Raw genomic sequence first — 23,714 nt, 5'->3', positions numbered from 1 at the left:
TAAACATGGGCTCCTTTGTTAAGAACCCGATGGAATAGAATTTTTGATGGAATAGAATTTTTTCAGAGGGACAAACTAGCAGCCTCTGAGGACTTTGCCAGAGGTTAGAACCTGTTTTATGGTTGGTCTAAAAGTAGGACATTTATGTCAAGTTGTTCCTTTCAGCGGCTTCTGAAACCATCTGGAAAGCCTTACACTGCCATTGAACTCCTTCCCTGCCTGCACCTTCCGTCTCCAGGTGGACCTGCATCTGCCGGAGAAGGCTTTCTCATCTGCTTTTCTACATTCTTGCTGCCATAAGCAGCTCAACTTTGATGGTTGAAACAGCCTCTGGCTTGCTTCCTACTTATCCTGTCTTCCTTCCCCAGTCTTACCAACACTGTCAGGATATTCTTAGATCCAAAGGCACTCTCCAGCTCAAAACCTTTTCCTTTAGTGCAGCGATGGGAACTTGCCACTAAGCGGAAACCTCCCATTTACTATTTCTTTGCAACTAAAACTTCAGCACTTCACCTGAGATGTGATTAGTTTGGCTACTTCTGATATCTGTCATAGCACTTGGAATGCGATTTTTAAGTTTCTGTCTCTTTCTTTTAAAATCTTAATAGTTAATTTTTAATGCTTGATCACCAATTTTCGAACTGCTTCTCAGATTAATTTCATGTTTCTAACTAACAAATTTAAATCAATGGGTTATTTGGCTGGTGTTAATAGGTTGTTTTGTTTTTTCACACACACACACACACACACACACAAAAAAAAAAAAAACTTTTTGCAGCATTTAGCCATTATTCTTTCACAAATATCTCAAACAAAACATCTGTCTTAGGTTTGCATTTCTGATCATTAGGAAAAAAATACTGGTATTCCTCATTGATATGATTTCCTTAATATTCCTCCTCAGAAATGTCATATTGATGGCAAGTCTATATCAAATTTGGTGCACAATCTTATGCTAAAAATTAGTTGCAGATTATGAAATCATTATCTTAAGAATATTAAAAGCACATAAAGTAGCTACACACCTGTGACTTAAGCTTAAATATTTATTTAAGTGAATATTTAAACTTTTGGCATATACCTAATATTATAATATTGTCAACTAAAACCTATGTGAAATCTATAGGTTTAATTGACCTCAATTCTTTGGGTCTCTTTTTCTATCTTTTAATTCAGATATGATTCTTGTCCATGTTGCTATGAAGATAAAATAAAAAACACTTAAATCCTGTAGGAGTAAGCGAGAGAGCTTCATACACTATGGGAGCATGCATTTGTTTCTTTCAGGAACCTATATGAGTTCCTTGATTACTCTTTATTGATCCCCTATTGTCTCCATATCACAGTATTCATTTATCATAAGCCATTTCCCAAAGCAGTCTCTACCTCTTTAACACTCCATCTTCTGGAATAGTAATTGCAAACATAGTTTTGATTTGTCATATGTCTTATACTATGCCTTATACTTACTATGCATAATTTCAATCAAAATGACAATCCCTTGGATAATTATTATTGTTTCTCCTTTGTTAGGTGAGGAAACTAACACATAGGGAGATTATGCTATGTGTCCTTGCAAGCTATACACCTTGCTTTAATCATGGGCAGAGACTTGATCCAAGGCAAACTCCTTCCCGAGACAGTGCTTTTCAGATGCCCCAGCTGTTAATGAACTGGGAAATACAGAAGACTAGAAATCAAAAGCCCTAGTTTTGAAATGAGAAGAGTTTACATACAAAAAGCACTTGGAAAGATCTCAAAGTCAGGAAACACAAGTTTTCTGTTAACTACTACCACTGACCCAATGACCATACACAAGCCATTCCCTGTCTCCATCCACCTATTTCTTCATTTATGAAATGGGAATTTGAGAATGGTGTGATGCTTAGCTTTGCAATCCATAGTTCTAATTGAATGAGGAATGTAGTCTTGTATCTTTCTGTCATGAACTTTTCTGCAGGCCAGGAGCTGCCTAGCTGTTAAAATTCTGCACTAAGAATGGGCGTAGGTCAGAACCTACCACCCAGATTGTCTGAGCTAGGAGACATAGTGGATAGACCACCTAGGATGCCTCTGGCTCAGGAAGAGCCCGAGTATTCCAGTCCACCCTTGGGCTAAGAATCAGAGGGTAATGCCTGGGCACTCAGCATGTCAGCTTGTAGCCAAGAGTGTGAAAGGGAGGAAACAATCATTTTTCGAGGCTGAGATGATGTGCCAGAGGCTTCATACAAACTATCATAAAGGTTTTAATTAGAAAACATTTCAATAAGATAGGAAAGTATAGACAACACTATAACAAAAGGTCCATGGATGTATTCCTCATCTCTGTCAAATTACAACACTAGACCATATTTTCTTTATACCCTTTATTTTTGGTGGGAAAGAAAGAAAATACTGACAAAATTTGAACATGTTTGTGTCTTTCTCATGTCCCATTTCCTCATAGGCACATTTAAAAAAATTTTTCACACACAAATTGATTTGCAGATTTTAAATTTCATAGACATTTTAATACTGTGCTTATTATTATGCAGCTGGCTTTTACCATCTCAGTATTGTTTTGAGATTACACATATTGATACATGGAGACCTAGCTCATTTATTTTCACTGACCTAAGTGTGTTACTAGAGGAACATATCATACTTTAATTGGCCATTATTTTATTGATAGGCACCTCAGTTGGTTCTTTTATTATGAATATTATTGTTTGTTTCATCTTTTTTGTTATTTCCAACAATCTTGCTTTAAACATTTGTGTTCCTATTCTTTGGTACAGAGAACAGGAGTTTTCTGAAGGAAATGGAGCAAAATGGTATTGTTAAGCTGACAGTAATTGCATTTTCAACTTTACTACATATTGCCAAATTGTTCTCCCAAATGGTTGTGCCAATTAGCATGTCTACCAGCAGACTTCCCATTGCCTCAGGTCTTTGCCAGTACTGGATTCTGCCAAAGATTTTATTTATTTATTTATTTTTGCCAATCTGATAATTATTAAATGGTATTTAATTATCATATTATTTAATTATTGTATTATTATCCTTTCCTTCGTTACTAACAAACCTAATGATCTTTTCACTTATTTGTTAACTACTTACATTTCTAACCACATGGATTGACTGTTCATTATTTCACCTAATTTAAATTGAGCTATATTTTTCTGTATTAATATGTCATTATTTACATGTACTGGATCCTAATTATTTATAATTAATGGCTTTGTAAATACCATTTCTGAGTCTGTTACTCCTGTTTTTTAACTTTGTTAAACAGAAATTTTTAGTTGTTTCTTTCATGATTTGTCCGTGTCTTGTGCTGTGGGATAAATATTTCTTTACTCATAATGCAAATCTGTTCTATATCCTTTTAGTACTAAAGAAATTTATTTACTTAAATTTCCCTAAAGAAATTTAAGTTTTTTTTACAAGTATTGGTTTAATCAATCACAATATTATTTTAAAAGTGATTTGAAGTAAGGATTGTCCCCTGTGCTCAAATATGGACGAAGTACTATTTACCCAGCATTACTTAATCTTTTTGGGATAATAATTAGTCACCTTATTATTGAATTGTAATAACATCTTTGCCATATATAATTTCAGTACTTGTGTCCGTTTGCTTATTGGTTATTTTGTTTTATTAGTCTATTTTTTTTCTCTTTCCTTCTCTATGAAACAGTCCTTTGCTTTTTCATGTGCTTTTATATTTCATTTTAAAAAATGCCTGTGGAATTTTGATTCAGTCTTCTAGTCCCCCAGGTGTTCTGGGGATTGAACTCAGGAGCACTGTACCACCAGGCTTTCAGAATTTTTACTGTTCATTTTAAGACAGGGTCTCACTAAGTTGCTGAGGCTGGTCTTGAACTTGCGATTCTGCCTCAGTCTCACGAATCACTGGGATAACAGGGGTGCACCACCCAGCCTAGTTTATTTCAAGTTCAGTGAATATATAAATGTATTTGAGTAGAAAGGATATTTTTACAATATTTTGTGCTTCCATTTATGCACATAGTTTATCTTCTAATTTATTTTAGATATTCTTTTATGATTTCAGGAAAGTTTTAAAGCTTTCTTCATAAAAATTGTGATGATTTTTTTTATAAGGAAAGCATCCCTAACTCAAAACATTTTACAGATGAAAGTTCTATAACAAATGGTGGCTTCTATCTATCCATCTATCATCTATAAACACACTGTGTATGTCTGCATTGTCTAGAGATGGTAAAAATAATTTGTCTATGCAAATGTATATTTTACAAGTCCTTATTAGTTCTGATAATTTGTTGATTCTTATTAATTTCTCTGTGTAGTCTCCTCAGATGAGGAATAAAGATAGTTTCTTCATTTTCAATCCTTGGCATTTTTTTTTTTTCACCATGAAGGGATTTAATTTTTTTCAAGAGGATTTTTTTAAACTCTGCTTCCAGAAAAAAATATTGTTTTGAAAATCATTTAATATGCTAAAATTGCAAATTATGTTAGGAGACTACCTAATAGTAAAATCCTCAGTCATCCTGAGGTAATTCAGCTTAAGATCAGTATGTTTGTGTGTGTGTGTGTGTGCGCGCGCGAGCATGGGAGTCTGTGTGTGTGTGTAAATGTCTAAGTTTTCATATATTGCTGAATTCTGTTTGATAATAATAAGAGTTTTTATTTTTGGTTGTAAGTTTCATTTACTGAAAAGCTTTATGTTTTTCATTTATTTGAGGATGTGGGGGAAAAGATACACTCATACATTGCTGGTGGGACTGCAAACTGGTGCAGCCAATGTGGAAAACAGTATGGAGATTCCTTGGAAAACTGGGAATAGAATCACCATTTGATCCAGCTATCCCTCTCATCAGTTCTATACCCCAAAGACTTAAAGACAGCATGCTACAGGGACACAGCCACATCAATGTTTATAGCAGCACAATTCACAATAGATAAACTGTGGAACCAACTTAGATGCCCTTCAGTAGATGAATGGATTTTAAAAAGTATGGCATATACACACAATGGAATATTACTCAGCAATAAAAGAGAATAAAATCATGGCATTTGTAGGTTAATGGATGGTGTTGGAGAAGATAATGCTAAGTGAAGTTAGCCAATCCCCAAAAAACAAATGCTGAATGTTTTCTCTGATATAAGGAGGCTGATTCATAGTGGGTAGGGAGAGGGAGCAGGGGAGAAATAGACAGACTCTACATAGGGTGGAAGGGAGGGGGCGGGGGTTAGAAATGATGGTGGAACGTGATGAACATCATTATCCAAAGTACATGTATGAAGACACGAATTGGTGTGAATATACTTTATATACAACCAGAGATATGAAAAAAAAATGTGCTCTATGTGTGTAACATGAATTGCAATGCATTCCGCTATCATATATCAATAAAAAGTACCTGGCAACTACTTTCCATGCCTTTACCTTTAACTTTTCAGCAAAACTTTAGTTAAATCTTATTTGAGTCTCCATCTTCAAACATTTGATTTTTATCTTAGCAGCATAATGATTGCTATGTTAGATTTGTTTCTCTAATTTTGTTTGTGCTTTCCATTCATCATTCTCTTTTCTTGTTTATTTGTTCTTTTTCTCCTTTCTTGCCTTCATTTGGATTTACTGGATTTATTTCTACTATTTTCCCCTTCTTTTTTAAAAAATCTAATCATTAGCTTGTACTTTATAGTTTTCTTTCTTTTTTTCTAAAAATAATATGGATACTTGTTATCAAAGTCAAATTTGATTTTAAAAAGAAAGATCTGATATTACATTTTTGTATTTTTAATTTTGGCATGTGAACTTATGTTCAGTGGGTTTTAATCTGTGGGAATCATGTGCTTTCTGGGTCAAGGTTATGCCACCCTCAAAGTAGCTTTATATTTATTTCTGGGTATCCTTGGAACATCACGAACCAAAAACCATTATTTTTCCAGCTTATTCCTTAGCTCAAGCATTTCCAGACCACAGTGAGCAGTATTGATTCAATCCGTATATATGTGAGGTATACAACAGTAATTATATACTCAGATCACAGTCCAGGAAAGTTTTAACTGTCATGCTGTTAAGGTAGATAGCTAAGCACATGGGTAGACATATATTTTCCCCTAGTTCACCCTCTCACTAAGCACATAGGCCTTTAGGGGTCCTAGCCTTGTTCTGAACTCCTTAGTTTCAATTTAGCACCTTGCAGAGTTACAGAGTCAACTCTCCCTCTCTGGAATAAGCAAGAATATCCAGGTTACTCAATTCCTAAAACTAATGGCTTTCCCTTATCCAAACTACACCAATAAGACTTTAGATTCAAGGCTTACCCATTCAGTTCTTGACTCCATTGGATTTCTTGCCTATTTCACCCTTGGAAATCATTTCTTTCTGTTTTTCTGATTATAGTTATACATTTTAAAGGATTCTAGTTATATCTGTTATATTTTTTCCTATAATGTTCAGATAAATGCTTGTATTGGGAATATTTTGTAACTACATAGGTTACCAAATTTTCACATATTATTTCTAAAATTAACCTGAAAGGTAAATTTTTAAAAATTCCATTTTTCAGTTGAGGCTCACTGCAGGTCAGTGATCTGCCCAAGGTTAGAGAAATAATTTAAAAGCAGGATTTAAGTGATGTTGTTGGATTCTAGAACGTTTGGCTTTCCCATGACATTAGGCTGACTTCTTGGATGAGTACACATTAATAAGTCATGCATTAATATCCAATGGAATACAGAACTTTAAAACTATTTGAAGATAAGTTAAGTTCCCCTTCATGGTCCTAGTCTTTAAAAGAGCTGCAATCCAGACTAAAGTACAATTCATTTTTTATGTATAAAAGTAGAGGAAAATAGTTTTAGCACACACACACACAGTTTTGTATAAGATCACACATTTGTTAAATCACCTCATCCTTAATGATCATGAAAACAGTATATGAGAAGTAAATCCAGCTAGTTAGTCTTATGATATCTCATTATGTTTATGACTTTGTTCATTTTTTCAAATTCTGAATAAATATATTTATATCCTTTCATGTTTCATCTACTTGTCCACCCAAATTGCATTCACTAAGTCATCTCAGGTTATTTTAGGCTTCTGGGATACAAAGATGAATAAAATATGGTCCTGTCTTCAGGATGTTCTGAGGTTTGTAGAGAAGGTATTAAAATTGATGGCTTTGAAAAGCCCCCAAAGTGGAGGGGACTGTAGGAATATAGAGGTGTGTCACCCTAGTGATAGGGAGAGTTTGAGATCTAGCTTGAGTAGAGAAAGGTCAGAAGTCCAGTCAAGAGAAAGAGGAGAGAGCTGTCTTCCGGGGAACTGACATAATTATATTTGATTTGGAAGACCACTTTGGTAGCAGCATAGATAGCTGGTTTAGGCAGTACTGATGCAGAGAGACCCCAAGGGATGGCATGTTCCCCATGGGATGGATAATGCAGAAATAAATTTACCTAACAAATTTTGCCATGCTAATAGAAGTTTTCATATTCTATTTTATTTACATGGAATAACTGAAACTTAAAATACATGTCTTTTTTTCACTGAATGGCATTAGAGCTGTGATTCATCTTAGAGAAAGAATTTCTGTCTTAATAGTCATATAATTAGATTACATATGCTCAGTTTTTTTCTTATAGCGATAGTCTTATATTCTTAGATTCCAACTTCCTATGAGTATCACCTAGAATCCTTAAGGATTCCATTTTGTTTCAGACTAGGAGGCACCATGGTCTTCCGTTTTACTGATGGTGGTGGGGTGGATGGTTGTTAAGAATTTGGAACAAAGAATATTGTCTTGGGAAACAATATGTTGAAAAGCAGTCTGATGCAATGACTCTGGACCACAGGTCAAGAAAAATGACATTGGCTTTCCCATTTGTGTGTGTGTGTGTGTGTGTGTGAGTGTGTGTGTGTGTGTGAGTGTGTGTGTGTGTGAGTGTGTGTGTGTGTGTGTGTGTGAGTGTGTGTGTGTGTGTGTGAGTGTGTGTGTGTATGACTTTGGATGAATCCGTTTTCTTCTCTGGATCTCACCTTACTTATTCAATTAAAAAGAACATGGAGTTTAGGTAAAGTGAAAATTCCAAAGATGAATATACTATCCTTGATCTGAAATAGCTGAAGGGCAAAAAGGAGGATAAGCCAAGAACAATAAGGTTGAAGTACAAAATTTGAAAATCCCTAACACAGAGAAAGAGGTAGCTTGGAAGGATGCGAAAGATTTGTGAAGACATTTTGTTTTTTACACTCAAATTAGGTTGGTTTTCTTGTACGTGTATTCTTAGTATCCCATACTTCATTTTAAAACTAAGAACATTTTTGACCATCAGAGATTGAATACCTGTCTACAATGGTGTATGTTAAAGACAGAGAATGCATTATCCTTGCCTTGCTAAATCTCTGTTCCTTGCACAGTGCCTGATCCACAGCAGGCTTTCAACAGTATCTATGAATGATTTCATCATTTGTGAAGGTACACACCACGGGGAAACATGTCAGAAGACATCAGCGATGAATAGGGTGTTCTGAGCAGTAGGAATAGCACAAGACAGGACACAGGCAAACCTTTTAGATAAAGGACAGTTCATTTAGACCAAACTTTAGGATAAGACAGAGAAAGTGGTCAAGTTTTGTTACAACAGTCAGGTGAGAGTGTACAGGAAATGGTTGGAGGGAGCCTCAGAGGCAGATGTGGGGCTTGAGTCACCCAGAGGCAGAGAGCTACTGAAACAAGAGCAGGGAACTGAATGCAGTGATTTCTGAGCCTCCTCCTTATTTTAGCTACGGAGGTCAGAGCTTAGACATACTAACAGTAGATACTGCACCAACATTTAGTCTTTGTGCCGTCTTCCTTCCTTCTGGACTCGGGCACTCACTAGACTGAAGTCTTCCCACTGCAGATGTCCCCTTATTAATGCAAAGCTGCCACACTGAAGTCCCATTGTTAAGAAAGAACCTTTGTTTGGGAAAATGGCCTTTAGTTCTGAAATATCCATCATCTTATTCCTCCTGGTGACCATCGTGAGCTCCAGCCATGGTTTGGAATCAACAAATGATGAATCAGATGACAAGGATCTGAGAATCCACTGGGCTTCTGGCTTCTTCCCCAATGGGACCAGGGTGCATCCCTCTCACACAGGTAATGGAAAAACACTTGTGTGTGTGTGTGTGTGTGTGTGTGTGTGTGTGTCTTAGCAATGTTGCCTTACTCTGTAGAAGGCTCAGAACAGAGCAAATATATATATACATGCAACTGATTAATTCCAGCAGCCTTTGATATAATTGTCCAAAGATTTACCCTGGTACCAATTTAAAACCCAGTAGCAAATTTAATAAAACTAACCGTTTGCAGCCAAGGCCTTTGTTATTTTGTTTTAATCATCTTTTACCACCAATTGAAATGATTTTCTACTTTCTTGGTGCAATGAAATAAAACATAAGGGAAAGAATGGAGGGACAATGTGGAAATTATAAAAGACCCAGAGTTTCAAATCCTGGGATAAGGTAACAGCTGTACTGGTTATTTGTGTCAGGCTGAGATTGGAAGGGAAGACATTTACCAGTTTGGGGAAAACTCCACACCTGGATAGCATTAACCAAGGGAGAGAGGAAAACATCTACTAGAAACTCTTGTTTTTCCTGAATGCAACCAAAGGAGATGTGTGACAGCTTCCCCAAACATTCTGCCGGTGATGGGCGGGTCACCTGATTACAGAGTAGGGGCTTGTGACAAGCTGACCAGTCGCCAAGGACTCTGGAAGCCAAAACATCAGATACAGTTGGAGGTAAACAGGCAGGCTGCACAGTGTGAAAATCGAGGCCAAGTTGGGGCCAGCGAGCCGAACACAGGGACCCAGTGACAGCTGTGATTGAGCGGCACTAACTGAACACAGTTGTTGAGGACCAGGGGCCCGTGGGGGAAAGCAATCTCCTTTCTCCTCCCTGTGGCCTCTCTGGGTGGCCAGCAATTTTATTACTGGCAGAGGGCAAGCCCAACAGCATTTTCAAATTTGGCACCACATCTAAAACCATTTGGGGGCTGGGTTTCTCTTTCTTCTCTGCCCCCACCCACCCCTTGAATGCTTTGGGTTCGGTGAAAGCCCGCGTGCAGTTAGCAAACTACGTTTCCCCTCAATTTTGAAACCCATGTGCACTGGGGGAAAATGTGATCCTTATGTTTCTGATTCATTTACACTTAACTCATCAAAACACGGTTTTGTAAGAGCTATTTGATGTCCACGAAGTCTTCTGAGCCCCTTTTGTAAGCCCCGCTTCTTAGATGCAGGAAGTTACATTTCTGATGAGAGGGAGAACTTGAACCAAAAAAGGTTGAGTTTTGTTTTGAGACCAGGGTTCTGCGAGGGTCACATGGACTCTGAGCTTGGCCAAGTGTGTTCTCTCATTTCCTAGACCACCCCTTCACCCGTGCCAGCTGCCATGTTGTTCCTGTGTCAATTCTCTATGATTTCACTCCCAGCAACTGAAGGAGACGTCCCCACGATCAGAGAGAGCTGAGCTTAAATTTGAGTACCAAGGTCTGGCCAGCTTCCAGGATTCTGTTTTGTGAGACAAAGAACACCTGGATTGGGAGTCAGAAGCCCTGGGTTCAATTCTCTGTTTTGCCACGAAATGACTGACTCTGAAGAAGTAGCCTTTCCCTCTGGGCTTGATTCTCCTATTTTTAAAGTGTTAGGGCTGGCCTGGATGATCTCAATGCTCCTTCTAGGTCTGAGAGTCTGGAGTCTAATTCCTGGACAGACGCAGGCTGCAGCATCTTAGAATTAATTCTCTTGGCCTCAAAATTCTGGAGGCTGAATTTGTACACAGAGAGCTTAGCTCAAGAAGGATCCAGAACAACAATGCAGAAAACAGAGCAGGATGAGTTTGGAGATCACTTACTCCAATTTCCCTACTGTGGGATGGATTTGAAAGACCAGAAGGGAGGAGAGGAGAGGAGCAAATAGCCCCAGGTCATGGCACAAGTTAATGGGCAAGTGCAGCTTCCCTGGCATATCTGAAAAAAAGTCCTTGGGTAGAAGTTACTAAACTTTCCAGTTCATGAAAGATTGAAGGTGGTAAGGAAACAAACAAAAAATAACAACCAAACCTACTCACTTTGACAACACTGTGAGAGCAGAAATTAGGATGGAAGGGTAACTGGCATTGTTGTGCATGAGGCACAGAGAGGTGGTGTCTGGCTTGTATTAAAATCCATGAGTGAATGATTAATCCTGGGTAGAAAACAAAGCCCATGCTTTGTAACGTTATAGGTATTAGTGCTTCGGAAGATTAACCCCATGACCCCCTGAGGGACTTCCAGAATATTGGACTACCTCTTCAGAATCAGTAGATGATGAAAACTGATGGTCTCCTGGGTCCTGCCTGCCTATCCCCAGAACACTCACATCCACATGCACACACACAGGCACTCATGTGTGTCATATGCATACACACACATGTTCCCAAAGATGCATATGCATACCTCAATTGCTCCTGCATTTCTACACAATAAAGGTTAGGGTTCAGAGTGTATGTCTGCATCTAATTCACGGGCCAGCAACTGGAAGTCTCTTCTAAACTCTCCCTCCTCTCAACCCAACCCAAACATGCTTCTATCTCTGCACTTACTCTGTTTCGGTGATGTCAGTAATGTGGGCATCTTCCATGATCCACTCACCTGCCTCCTTCTTCTGATTGGTCATCTGGGCTTCCGTCCCATTAATACTGCTCTGCCCCATCCAATCCTTTCTAGTCCCACTTTGACAACCCTGGGATCACCCACCATCTCCCACTTGAGTTTTGCAACCTTGTTTTCCTCCCTTATCATTCAGGCTGTCTGCCTCCATCCCTCCCTCTACCCAGATTATCCACACATGGCCAATCCAAAAACAAATCTCATCAGGAACTCATCTGAAGACACTCAACGGTCCCCACTACCCTTAGGATGAAGTCCACACCCTTTAGCTTGGCATTCTAGGAGTGGTGTTACCTGCCCCCTCTCAACCTCTCTGGTCTCTGCTCAAACTCATTCAAGCGTCACTCCTAAGCCACTATGAGCAGCCAGTCTCCCATCCCTTTCTGACATTCACTCAGATGCCACTTCTTCCAGGGGGTTTTCACTGACCCTTTAAGCAGAGCAAGGAGCTCCTAGTCCATGACTTCCCTTGACATAACAATGCTCACTCTGTTTCCCTGGATGTTTTTCACATTGACTGGACTCAGTTCCCAGAGAGCTGGTACTGTCCCTCATTGCCTCCTTCATCTCCATTGCTACATACAGGGCCCATGGCAAAGGCAGAGCTAAATAAATGCCTACTAAATGAATGAAAGACTGAATTACACTTTGTGGTCCATGTGTTCACTCTGAGAATGAGAAAACAAAGTTGCTGCTAGACATGGTGGCACAGGCCTGTAATCCCAGCAGCTCAGGAGGCTGAGACAGGAGAATCCTAAGTTCAACGCCAGCCTCAGCAATGGTGAGGTGCTTAGCAGCTCAGTGAGACCCTGTCTCTAAATAAAATACAAAACAGGGCTGGGGATGTGGCTCAGTGTCTGAGTGTCCTGAGTTCAATCCCCAGTACAAGAGAGAGAGAGAGAGAGAGAGAGAGAACAAAGTTGCTAAGCTAAGAGGGGAAGGAACCATTCTCATTTGTTCTTTGATCTTCTAGTAACTAATCCACCTTAGAAGTTCAGAGAAAGACCATTGATGCAGCAAATGCACCTGTATTAAGGGTCTCTTACCGCTTCCTGATGTGCTATGAGTTTACTCACTTGCTCCTTGCACATGCATGCACTATTACACGTATTGACCATCTGCCCTGTGTCTGTCCTTCCTTGAGAAACTGAAGGCAGAGGGTAATGAAGCAAATACTGTATATCTCCCAGCTCTAGCATCCCATTGTCAGGTGAAATACCATTTAGGGAAAATGCACCAAAACATTCTGAAGTCACCTCAAAGGGAGAGCTTTTAAAGTTCCAAGTGAGGAGGCAGCTCTAGAAGGCAGCCTGAGAGTTAACCACTGTCCCAATCCCTAAGCTCAGAGCCCAGACTCACTGACAGTCACCTTCTGCCTTCACCCTTAACAAATTCGATGCACTCAGTGCAGGTGTTTGCTCAAGGGTGGTCTAAACAAGATTAGAAATTCATCAGCCTATCCTTTCACTTCTAGAAGGGTGGCACAAGTCCACAGATGAGGAGACAATTGCCCAGGGACACGGCATTTCAGGATATCAGTTTGGAACCCAAGTCTCCTGATTGAGGGCTAGGACATGGTGTTCTCCCCACCTCCCTATTTTTTCTCTCATTCAGCTACACAGATTACAATGCAGTTAATCTTTTCCTTCCTCTCTTCTAATCCAGCATTGAACATTGAAGCATAGCAACTCTGCATAGTTTATGGGAAACTGATTCATATGTGTGTCTGTGCATGCCAGGGTTTGGCTCTCACACATACTCTCTGGCATGATGCTGGCCAAGAACAAGCCTCATGAAAACCAAATAGGAAGAGCCATTTAAATCCTTAAAGTTCCTAGACTGAATCATGTTCTCGCAAATCTATTATCTCATTCCTTTTTCCTGCCACCCTTTGTGAGACTCTCTGTTTAGGAATCATACCGACTCTGTCCAGGGGAAGGAGCTTAGGATCAGCAGTTGAAGACTCCTGGACAGGGTCACACCACAAGGCAGTTGCATACTGATCTGTGAGTCAGATCCCTTGACTCCAAGTTCAACATCTCTAGAGTGATGCTTGAGGTTCTCATTTCAAAAGACACAACATCAACCCACCAAGACCTGCCCTCTTGATTCTCAGTGTCTCTAAGCACAGACAGAATGCATTTTGTCCGCTCTTTTTGCCAGTGCCCAGTATGAGGTAAATTCCTCCATTCTTCTCATATCTGTAATTGCTCTGACAGCTGTTATTTTTCTTCTCTTTCTTCTTCATTTATTTATTTTCTTAAAAATCAGGAATTGGAGCAGCACAACCAAGCCCTGTCTACCCTGCCTACTCCCAGGGTGAACGGATAACAACAAAGAAGCAGTTGACACCAGGGCACAATTGCAACCTGATTTCGCTACGCAAGCATTCCAAAGGAGCTTCCTCTGGAATGCCAGTCCTGTGACCTGTGACGCGGGACAAGAAAACAGTGTTGCTTTTTCAAATGTCAAATGCACATAAAGCCTTCTGGCAATCTCTGGGCCATCCCTTCCTCTTCACTTCTGCTCATATTCCGTCAAACTACTGGTCCACAGCCATCCGTAGAAATATCTCAACATTACCAGAATCGCCCTGTTTTTCTGATCACAGGTATAGGCATCTTTGCTCTGGTAATATGGTGTAATCTATTGGAGGACACTCATCATACACCTCCCCATGATAATAATAATAAGAATTTTCTCTCCAATGGGTAATGTTACTTTAAAAAAAAAAAAACCTTGACTTATTTGTCCAGTTCCTTATCCTGAGGAGGACCTATCTCAATTCTGACCATTAATTCTGCTTGATAGTTTCTGTTGACTCAAGTTGATTCATGTATGTTTATTGACAAGGCATAAGCTAGAAGATCTCAGTAAAGAATCCCACTTCTAACTTCCTGGAAGAAGTTTCTGAAAGTCTTTAAATATTGATTTCTCTAGCTGGAAAGTAGAGCTAATAATACTCAAAAAGATTTTTTTGAAAAGGTTAAATGAGATAGAATATTTAAAAGTGCTTAACACAGTGTCTAATACATAGCCAGTACATTACAGAGACAATTGTATCATGTGTTGTATTGTACTCGAATAATAACATAAAGGATTTGTAATTGAGAGTCATCAAATCTATCATTTTATAAGCAAAGTGTGTGTGGACCAGCTACACAGTTTCTTTGCACAGAGTCTAAGAAATGGGGAAAGCATCTATTTCCTGGGTTCATTGGGGTATCATTACACTTAGAATGGTTTAATGCATTTTGGGTAATTCATTCAAATATGCATTTGAAAACCCTTCTCAAAACCCTTTTAAAATCATGCTACACCAGGAAAAGTTAGGGTAATCACCACAATTTTCCATACAAAGTACTGCTTTCATTATTTACCTACTTATTTGTTTGTTGATTTATTTCCTTATTTAATTTCATAAAAATCAGTCCCAGTCTCAAAAGGATATGGATGGCATCCGAAGGCAGCAGATTATTCTGTCTTTAACAATTTGCTGGAGATGTGGCACAGATGATGGTGGGTGGAATGGCAACTTTATGGTTATGGGAAAGAATCCGAGTACCTCAGGGAAGCAGCTTAGCACACTGCGAGCAGAAATGGTCTCTGTGGTATCAGCACTGGTCCTGAGCAGGCCCAGCCCTGTGTATTCAACTGCCCCCTTAGCAACTCCTTAGAAGTCTCTTGGGCATTCAAACAATATACATCTAAGACTGAACTGTTAATCTAGCCCAGTCCCTGTCTAAATGCTAAATTAAAATCTATTTCTCCCTCTACTTCTGGAAATAATATTCTCTCATTCCAGATACTCAACCAGAAACTTGAGTCACTGAATAATCCTTTTTACTTAAGCCCCTTGCATCCAATGTACCATCAAGTCCTATTGGTTCTACCTTGATAATGGACCTCCAACTCACTCACTTCTCTGAACAAGTCACTACAATTTCTGGTTTGGGCTTTAGGACTAACCTTGACTGGAACTCTCATACTTTCTCTCTCTGTCCTTTCTTTTTTTTCTTTTTTTAAATTAAATTAAATTTTTTTTATTAGCTACCCATGATATTACAACGATCTTGGCAATTCATACATTTGAATCATTGGGGTATAATTTCTCATTTTTCTAATTGTACAGATTGCAGAATCACACTGGTCATAGAGTCACCTATATATGACCAAGCATTCAGAGTGATATTATAAAAGAAGAGATATGATGGGCATAGTGCTTCTATTTTGAAATGAATAAATCCAATCTCCTTACCACACACTATCAACCCCTTCATACTATGGCCCCTGGTTATCCCTCTAACTCATCTTCCACTCTACTTTCATTTAAGGGGGCAGGGATTATATTCTATCTACTCCTCATGATAGAATTCCTCAGTTGGTTATTACCATGTTTATGTGTGCTTTTGTTCAGCTTCTCTCTCCTGCGAGAACTCAGGGTTCAGAATCCCAGGGTCAGCACAGAGACTGACATGCAGTAGTCATCCCTTCTCAAATGAGCAAGAATGAATGATGAAGCAAAGGAGCGTGTTTATCAAGGGAGCCACGTGACTATCACTTAACTTCCCTGGGCCTCAGTTTCCCCTAACTGTAGAAGAGAAACTGTAATGACACAGCCGCTTTCAAGTCTGGTAGTGCATCGGACAGATCCATAGAAATTGAGAGGAGCGATTTTGGTGGGGTGTTAGCATACAATGGGGGTCTCTTGAAATCATAAAGTACCTGAAGACCGTCAGCACTTCCATGTCTGTTACTGACCCTGGGGATCCATTGATTTTGCCAAACCCCTTTGCTTATCCTACTATTCCCAGAACCTGTATTTCATTCTAAAAGGTACTTGGCCTAAGACTGATGTGAGGGAGTCAGGGGTAGGTGATGCCAGGCTTCCAAAAATAGACTGAGATCTTGCTCACTATGCTGGTCTGAGCTGGGAACAGTGGTATTCATCCTGGGCTTGGAGGAACAGCTCTCCCTACTGACACTTCCCACCAGCACCTCCGAATGCAGGTACAACCACGTGGGGCAGGCATGGGAGAAGGCCTTGCTCAGGAAGGGGGCCAGCCCGGATTGCACATTTCTGCAATGTGTTCCTGGAAACCACGTTGGTCTGACATCGTCCAAACTTCCTTAGGCCTCCTCCTCCTCCTCATCTGCTTAAATGCTCAAAAAAAACAAATGGAAAAAATTTGTTCTGTCCTCTTTTATTTGTGTTTATTCTATTGCTTTTGGAAACAAGAAAAACTAGTTTTAACATTCGTTTTCTCCATTTATCACGTTAGCACCTTGATCTATACCAGTCATCACCATAACACCCATGTTAGTTTGCCAGACACACCTTTTGGTGAGGAGGTCAGACAAAGGAGATGTAAAACTTGGTTCTAGTGTGTAGTACCTTTGGGACTTTAAATGAACACTTTATCTCCTTGAGTCTCAGTTTCCCCATTGAATAATCAAGCATGCTAATGCCTATATCTCATTGATAGGCTTAAATAAAATATATGATAGTTATTAGTAGTCATGATTTTAGGACTACTAGTTGGTGATGCTACAACTGACACTTGAACATGTGAGGGTGGTTAACACAATGACTATGTTTAGGCAGAATCCAGGTTGGTTTTTATTACCTATTTTATCTTCAGAACACAACCTGGTTCCAAGAACAGGGAATGCAGTAAAGTAGCATTTAACAAATATATCAATGCATAAATTGAGACTCAGAGTAACCTCTTCATAAACACTAGTTCCCTCTTGATTGCCTTTTCTACTCCAGATCCTAATTACATTGATGGACATGCAGGAGAGCCAACATTAAAATCCCTATGTAAGAGAGAGGAAAATGGGGAACTGAAGAGATTAAAGACTATCTTAAGGATATTAACAGACAAATCACAGAAGAGGAAATGTGGATGCCGTGGAAATACTTGAAAAGATTCTCACTGAAGAGTATCTAACAAGCTGGGCATGGTGGCACACCCCTATAATCCCAGTGGCTCGGGAGGCTGAGGCAGGAGGATGGCAAGTTCAAAGCCAGCCTCAGCAACTTAACAAGGCTCTAAGCAATTTAGCAAGACCCTGACTCAAAATAAAAAGGGCTGTGGATATGGCTCAGTAGTTAAGTGTCCTTGGGTTCAAACCAAAAAACAGCAAGCAGTACCTAACAAGAATGGCAATGAGAAGCCCATTTTATCCAACAAAGGGTCAAAGATAAAGTACTAATGTGCCAAGAAGTAAGCAGATCTTGCTGCAGACAGCTAGTGGAGGGTAAGCTAGTTTACCCTTAGAACGTCACAGGTTGTGTCCACTAAGTTGAAAAAGACCCATGGCTTATGGCCCAGCAATTCTGCCTCAGTGCCAATACTAGAGAAATGCTTGCATGCATGTACTCAAGGGGAGGCATGTACAAGAATACTCAAAAAGCAGCATTTGTGCTGGAAAGAGAATAGAAAAGGAACAAAATATTATTTATTTCTATTCATAATAGAAAAAAGGATATGTGAAATAACCTCAGTGCCCATCATTAGGAGTTTGGCTAAATAATTTGGAGCAGATTTGTTTTATGGAATATCATTAGGTAGCTAAAAAAGAAGTACGTGTAGGAACTGAAGTGGATGCATAAGCCAAATTACACCGTTTCCACCTCAAAGCTCTGCATTTGATCTGAGATGGAGCATGCACTTCTGTGTACTGTAATTTATTCACTCATCCATCCATCCATTCATTTACTTATCAACGTTTACTGAGCACCCACTTGGTTCCAGCCACCTGCATTTTGGTAAATCTCTTCAATGATCCACTGTTACACGTCCTTCAGGTTGTTATAGACGTCACTCCCTCCAGGAAGCCAACCTTACCCACTCAGGCTGGGTTATGCACCCTCTCTGTGTTTTCTCCCAGCCCCCTTGTGCTCTTACACAATAGTAGTTTTCATGCTTCAGTATCTTCACCTGATACTCTCTCTACATCCCCTTTCCCCACTTTTAAACCATGCTCCTGAAGTCAAGGATGATGTCTGCATCAATTAGAGCTGCATGCCTAGCATGCCTATATCTCATTGATAGGCTTAAATGAAACAAGTATTACTGAGCAGGGTTACATTGGAGTTTCACTATTTGATGGATGAACAAGCAAATGAACACACTCAAGAACAAAAAATGGAAGACTGGATAGTAAGCAGAAAGAGCTAGCAAAAAAAAAAAAAAAGGTGGGGGGAGGACTTAAAAAAGAGAATGAAGTGACTTATCCCAAGAGCCAGAGAAACAGCATGCATGAGCCACCTTGCCTTCCACTGACCCTGAGTTAGGATAAATGTTTCAAATCCTTTGAGGCTTAACATGGCATCGCATAGCAAATCTGACCAAATGGGATGTTATGCAATCACGTTTTATTTGTGTCTGCCCCAGCTTTATTGTAAGAATCAATGAACCGGGCATGGTGGCACCCGCCTGCGATCCCAGTGGCTCAGGTGGCTGAGACAGGGGGTTCATGAGTTCAAAGCCAATCTCAGCAATGTTGAGATGCTAAGCAACTCCGTGAGATCCTGTCTCCAAAATACAAAATAGGGCTGGGGATGTAGCTCAGTGACCGAGTGCCCATGAGTTCAATCCCTGGTACCCTCCCCCAAAATAAAAATAAAAAAATCAATGACAGCAAGGAGCTTGATTCATCACTGTATCTCTAGTGGCTAGGAGGTAGCCAAGTTCAGGTAGGAAGCAACAAATATTTTCTGAGCAAATAAACTGAAGAATAAACTCATTTTTTTCTTAATTTATGATGGCCCTGAACATTTAGAATCCAGAAGAAGAAATTTGGATCTGATTTAGAAATTTGGACTTAATGAGTGATAAGAATGTCTATACAGATCCTGTGGCTATATTATTTCCTCACGTGTATTCATTTTCTCTAGGAATTACATTGAGAATGACAAGGAGGTAGAGTAAAATAGGTAGAGATTGTTCTGGAGGTTTAATAGTGCTGAATGTGAGAGAGAAATTAATAGGTTAATACACTAGGATACACAAGTCAGCCATTTGGGAGAGATGACTTCTAAAAATATTTCTAACTCTAAATTGAGGATACTAAGAATAGAGAGGCACTAACAAAATAGGCAACCCAAGCATATCTGTTTAACCAGAGAATGAACAATTAAGAGCACTACCTTTGCAATTGATAGCTCTACATGCAGACCCAGTTTTGCCACTTGATAATTGTGTAAACTCTGCCTTTTCTGATTTTGCATTCCAGGTCCATTAAAAAAAAATACTGAGTGCCTACTTTGTGTTTAAAGTTGTTCTAGGTGCTTGGAATGCATCTAGACAAACAGGCAACAAGCCCAGTCCTCAAAGAGTTTAGATTCTAGTTCTAAGTCTAGACCTCAGTCCTCCCAAATCCAAGCCAACTTCTGACTCTGCATCTCTGTTTCTTCCATTAGAGCGTAAGTGACTGCAATGATATTGTTTCCTATGGATACCTTCTCCCATAGAGTGTGAGCACCTTGAGAAGTTGACACTACTGGGCCGCCAATTCATCACACAGGACATGGGACAGACGAATGAATAATAGTGAGTTGCTATTAACTCTTTCTGGTTTGATTTATACTTCATTTTCTTATTCTCTCTCTCTCTCTCTCTCTCTCTCTACTCTCTATCATCTGTCTATCTATGACTTAGTTTTGTTTAGACTCTCACTTTTTGGAGAAATTTGCAGATTCCACACAGACCATGTAGCACAGTGCTTAAAGCATTTTGATAGCAATGTTAAAAAACAAAAGCTTCTCTGCCTTTTCCTGACAGCCAGGGACATAAAGACCTGGTTGTGTAACTTGTGTGACTAGAGCCCAAGCGTAAGGCATGGCAGCAAACTCTGGGCAGCTAACACTTTTAATCCTGCCTTCTACCTGCTCTATCTAGAACTTTGGCCACACTAGAAGCATTCCTCAGCTCTAAAAGTCTGCCTTCACATTACTTCAGGGGGGAGGTGGTACTGTGTAGTGATTAGGAGGGTGGAATTTGGAATTAGTCCTGGGGTTTTAACCTAGCTGTGCCATTACTAAATGCATGAGTTTAGACAAGTCACTTTGTCCTTCAAATTTCTTACCTGCCTCATAAGAACTTATAAGACACTAACAGCAGAGTGCACTGTAAATGGTTGTCGTTATTATTGCTTTTGTGTACACACTACACATTTCAGAAGGGCATCCAGAGCCAGTGAGGGTCCCTTGGATGCTAATTTTCATGTACAATTCCTGTTGAATCCTTTTGATGACAAAAAAAGAGTATGAGTTGCCTGTCACCTGAGACACTTTCTCTGATGTCTACCCACAGCAAAGAGCTCCATATATTCTCCCCTTATATGAGAGATGTGGAAACTGAGGCCCAAATAGGTGAAGCACTGGGTCTTGGTGTTGTATGGTTAGTGGAAGAGTCGGCACTAGTTCCTTTTCTTTTGATAGTGTCAGTTCTTATTCACTGGAGGGGTTTTGGCTTAAGAGAGATGGAGGCATTCCACATTTCTTCCTTGTCCTGGCCAAAAGTAATCAGTCTACCAGAAACTTCCATGGGGTAAGCACAGAAGGCTCTCCCTTCATCAATGTCATACCTTGGAAAACTATCTCTAGCGAAGATAACAGAAAGAATAAATATTTTTGTTGAGAGAAAAAAATGAAGACAAAGGTCAAAGGGAATCATGTAATGGGTTGAGTCAGGGAAAAAAAAGAAAGCCTTTTTTTTTCCTCTCTCCTCTTTTTCTCCAAAACAGTCCTTATATAGAACTTGTATAGAAGCCAATTTGTGTGATACAGAAAAAATGTTAAAGCACCAAAATACACATACACATATATGCACACACACAAAGAGGTATTTGTGGTGGGGTTGAGAACTAAAATTACCAAGAGATAAAGGAGTTGAAGTGGAAGGTTGACTTGGAATGAAATGATGTGTTTTCCTTTATTTTCAGAGATTCAGAGAACATTAAGGTCAGAAAGCCCAGCCCAGGTCTCTAATAAAATTCTTGAGACTCAAGAAAGAAAAAGAAGAAGGTAAACTGTTCAGCCTTGTGCTTGTCAAATTTGAGGGTCTATATAGGAGCATTTGGCACATAAACGGTTCATGAGCGTGTGGAGTTGAACATTGGTGGTTTGGGGAAGCAAAATGGCATAGGCGTTGGTTTTTCACCAAGGGACAAGGTCCTTAGCACTCCTGTTGAGTGCCTTCAGGAAAGGGACCTGAGTCAGCCTTCTGACTCCCAGTTCCCTGTACAGACTCTGGGCGTAGAATGTTCTCAATATATACTTGTTAATTAAATGAGTAGTTTTGAGAGTGGAAGAGAATTTGGAGGTTACTGGACTGCAAGGTTTGCTCAGAGCAGTCACTATTAAAATTAACCAGCACTGGGATCACCTGGAGAGATTCTGCCCACAGAAATTCTGATTCATAGGCTGGACTGTGGCCTCAGAACCTGTCCTTTGGAAGTTTCCAAGTGATGTAGATGCAGCTGGTCTGAATCCAGACTTGGAGAACCCATTTTAGTGCAGGGGATCTGCAACTTGGTTGCACATTGTAATTGCCTGTTGAGATTTTAAAAGTCCTGAAGGTTGCACCTTACTCTTTCCGATAAAATCAATACCTGGGAGGAGGGCAAGAGGGATGGAGGCTGACACTCAGAAAAACTTAAAAGAGTCCAAGTTTGGGGGTTAGGCAACTGAGTGTGAGAATCACTTCTCCTTGTAGACTTGAGGCATTTAAAGACCAGAAAGGGCAAGCCACTTACCTAAGATAGTAGAGCAAGTAAGTGACTTAGCTAAGAATAGAACTCAGGGTGCTTTTACTTCTGTTTAATTTCTACCATTCCACACTTATCAACCCATGTCAGCTCTCACAGACTCATAAATCAAGGCAAAAAATGAAAGCTGTGTATAAACTGAGGTTTTAAGACATCTATTACTTCTTTCCTCCATTGTTTTATAAAGAAATTTTAAGTGGATGCATATTTATAGAACTTTACCACTCCAGACAAGTGAGGAGATGGAAGAGACAGGGTTATGGAATATTTTCAAGGCAAGACGATCCTTTAAATTTTAAGTACATTCTCAAACGCAAACCAAGTGCTCCCTCTGAGTCCTTCACCAGATGTTCTTCATCTCGGATTCAATGCATGGGTGAGGGTTTGCTTGAGATGTGCACATTAATTGCTGGCATGTAAAAGGAAGTGCTGGTAAAGTGTTTGAAAGTGGTTCTGTCTCTTAAAAAGATTAAAAGTTTCCTTCCAGAACTTGGTTTCCATTAATGATTGGCTGAGTAAATATTTTCAAGTAGACAGAGCAGAGATTATGTCTTATATCATCTTAGAACCAAATAAAGAGCCACAAAAGGCTTACAGAAACCATGGACTTGGAGTTTTTCATCACACATAGGAGAAATTAAGGCTCAAACAGATTAACTGATTTATCTGACATTAGTAAGTGGACCAGCTGCGACTAGACGCAAAGCGTCTGAGTCCTGAGTTATGGATCTTTCTAGTATTCAAAGCAGTCCCCATGTACATAGTGGGTATTTGATAAATGTTTGTTGATTGACAGCTTAGACCATTCTACCCACATAAGATGATTAAGGCTTTATCATTTTTCAGACTAAAGGGGAAGTTGGAATCACATCTCTGATTCAACTTAAGCTGAGTTTACTGGCTTAGGAGTTGGGGGATCAGATGCTTGTCTTGATCTCACTGCTTCCTAACCACCATGATCTTAGACAAAAGACTTTACAACTCTAAGCCCCAGTTTTCTCCTTTGAAAAATGTGGTTGTAGAGAGGATGAAATGAGTAAAAGATGAAATGACCTTAGCCCATTGTCTGGGACACAAGGAAAATCACTAATAACTTCATCATAGGGTGGCCTTCCACATAAAGCCTAAATCCTGGATATTTTTGAAGAGCTGGTTTTAAAAGTGACAATTAAAGACAAGCACTATCTAACATAAAATCATTGAGCATTCCCCCCCATCCCTCAAAAACAAACAAACAAACAACAACAAAAAAAAAAGACA

The 23,714-nt window shown here is 39.5% G+C and overlaps 1 protein-coding gene across 1 annotated transcript in view; it reads right to left on the bottom strand.

The window, feature by feature from the left end:
• Pappa (pappalysin 1) overlaps window positions 1-23,714 on the bottom strand; it is a 236,166-nt gene that overhangs the window by 127,203 nt on the left and 85,249 nt on the right. The window lies entirely within an intron of this gene.

This window comes from Urocitellus parryii, chromosome 4 (assembly GCF_045843805.1).
Source record: "Urocitellus parryii isolate mUroPar1 chromosome 4, mUroPar1.hap1, whole genome shotgun sequence".
Lineage (NCBI taxonomy): Eukaryota > Metazoa > Chordata > Mammalia > Rodentia > Sciuridae > Urocitellus > Urocitellus parryii.
This window is presented reverse-complemented; position numbering and strand designations above follow the sequence as displayed.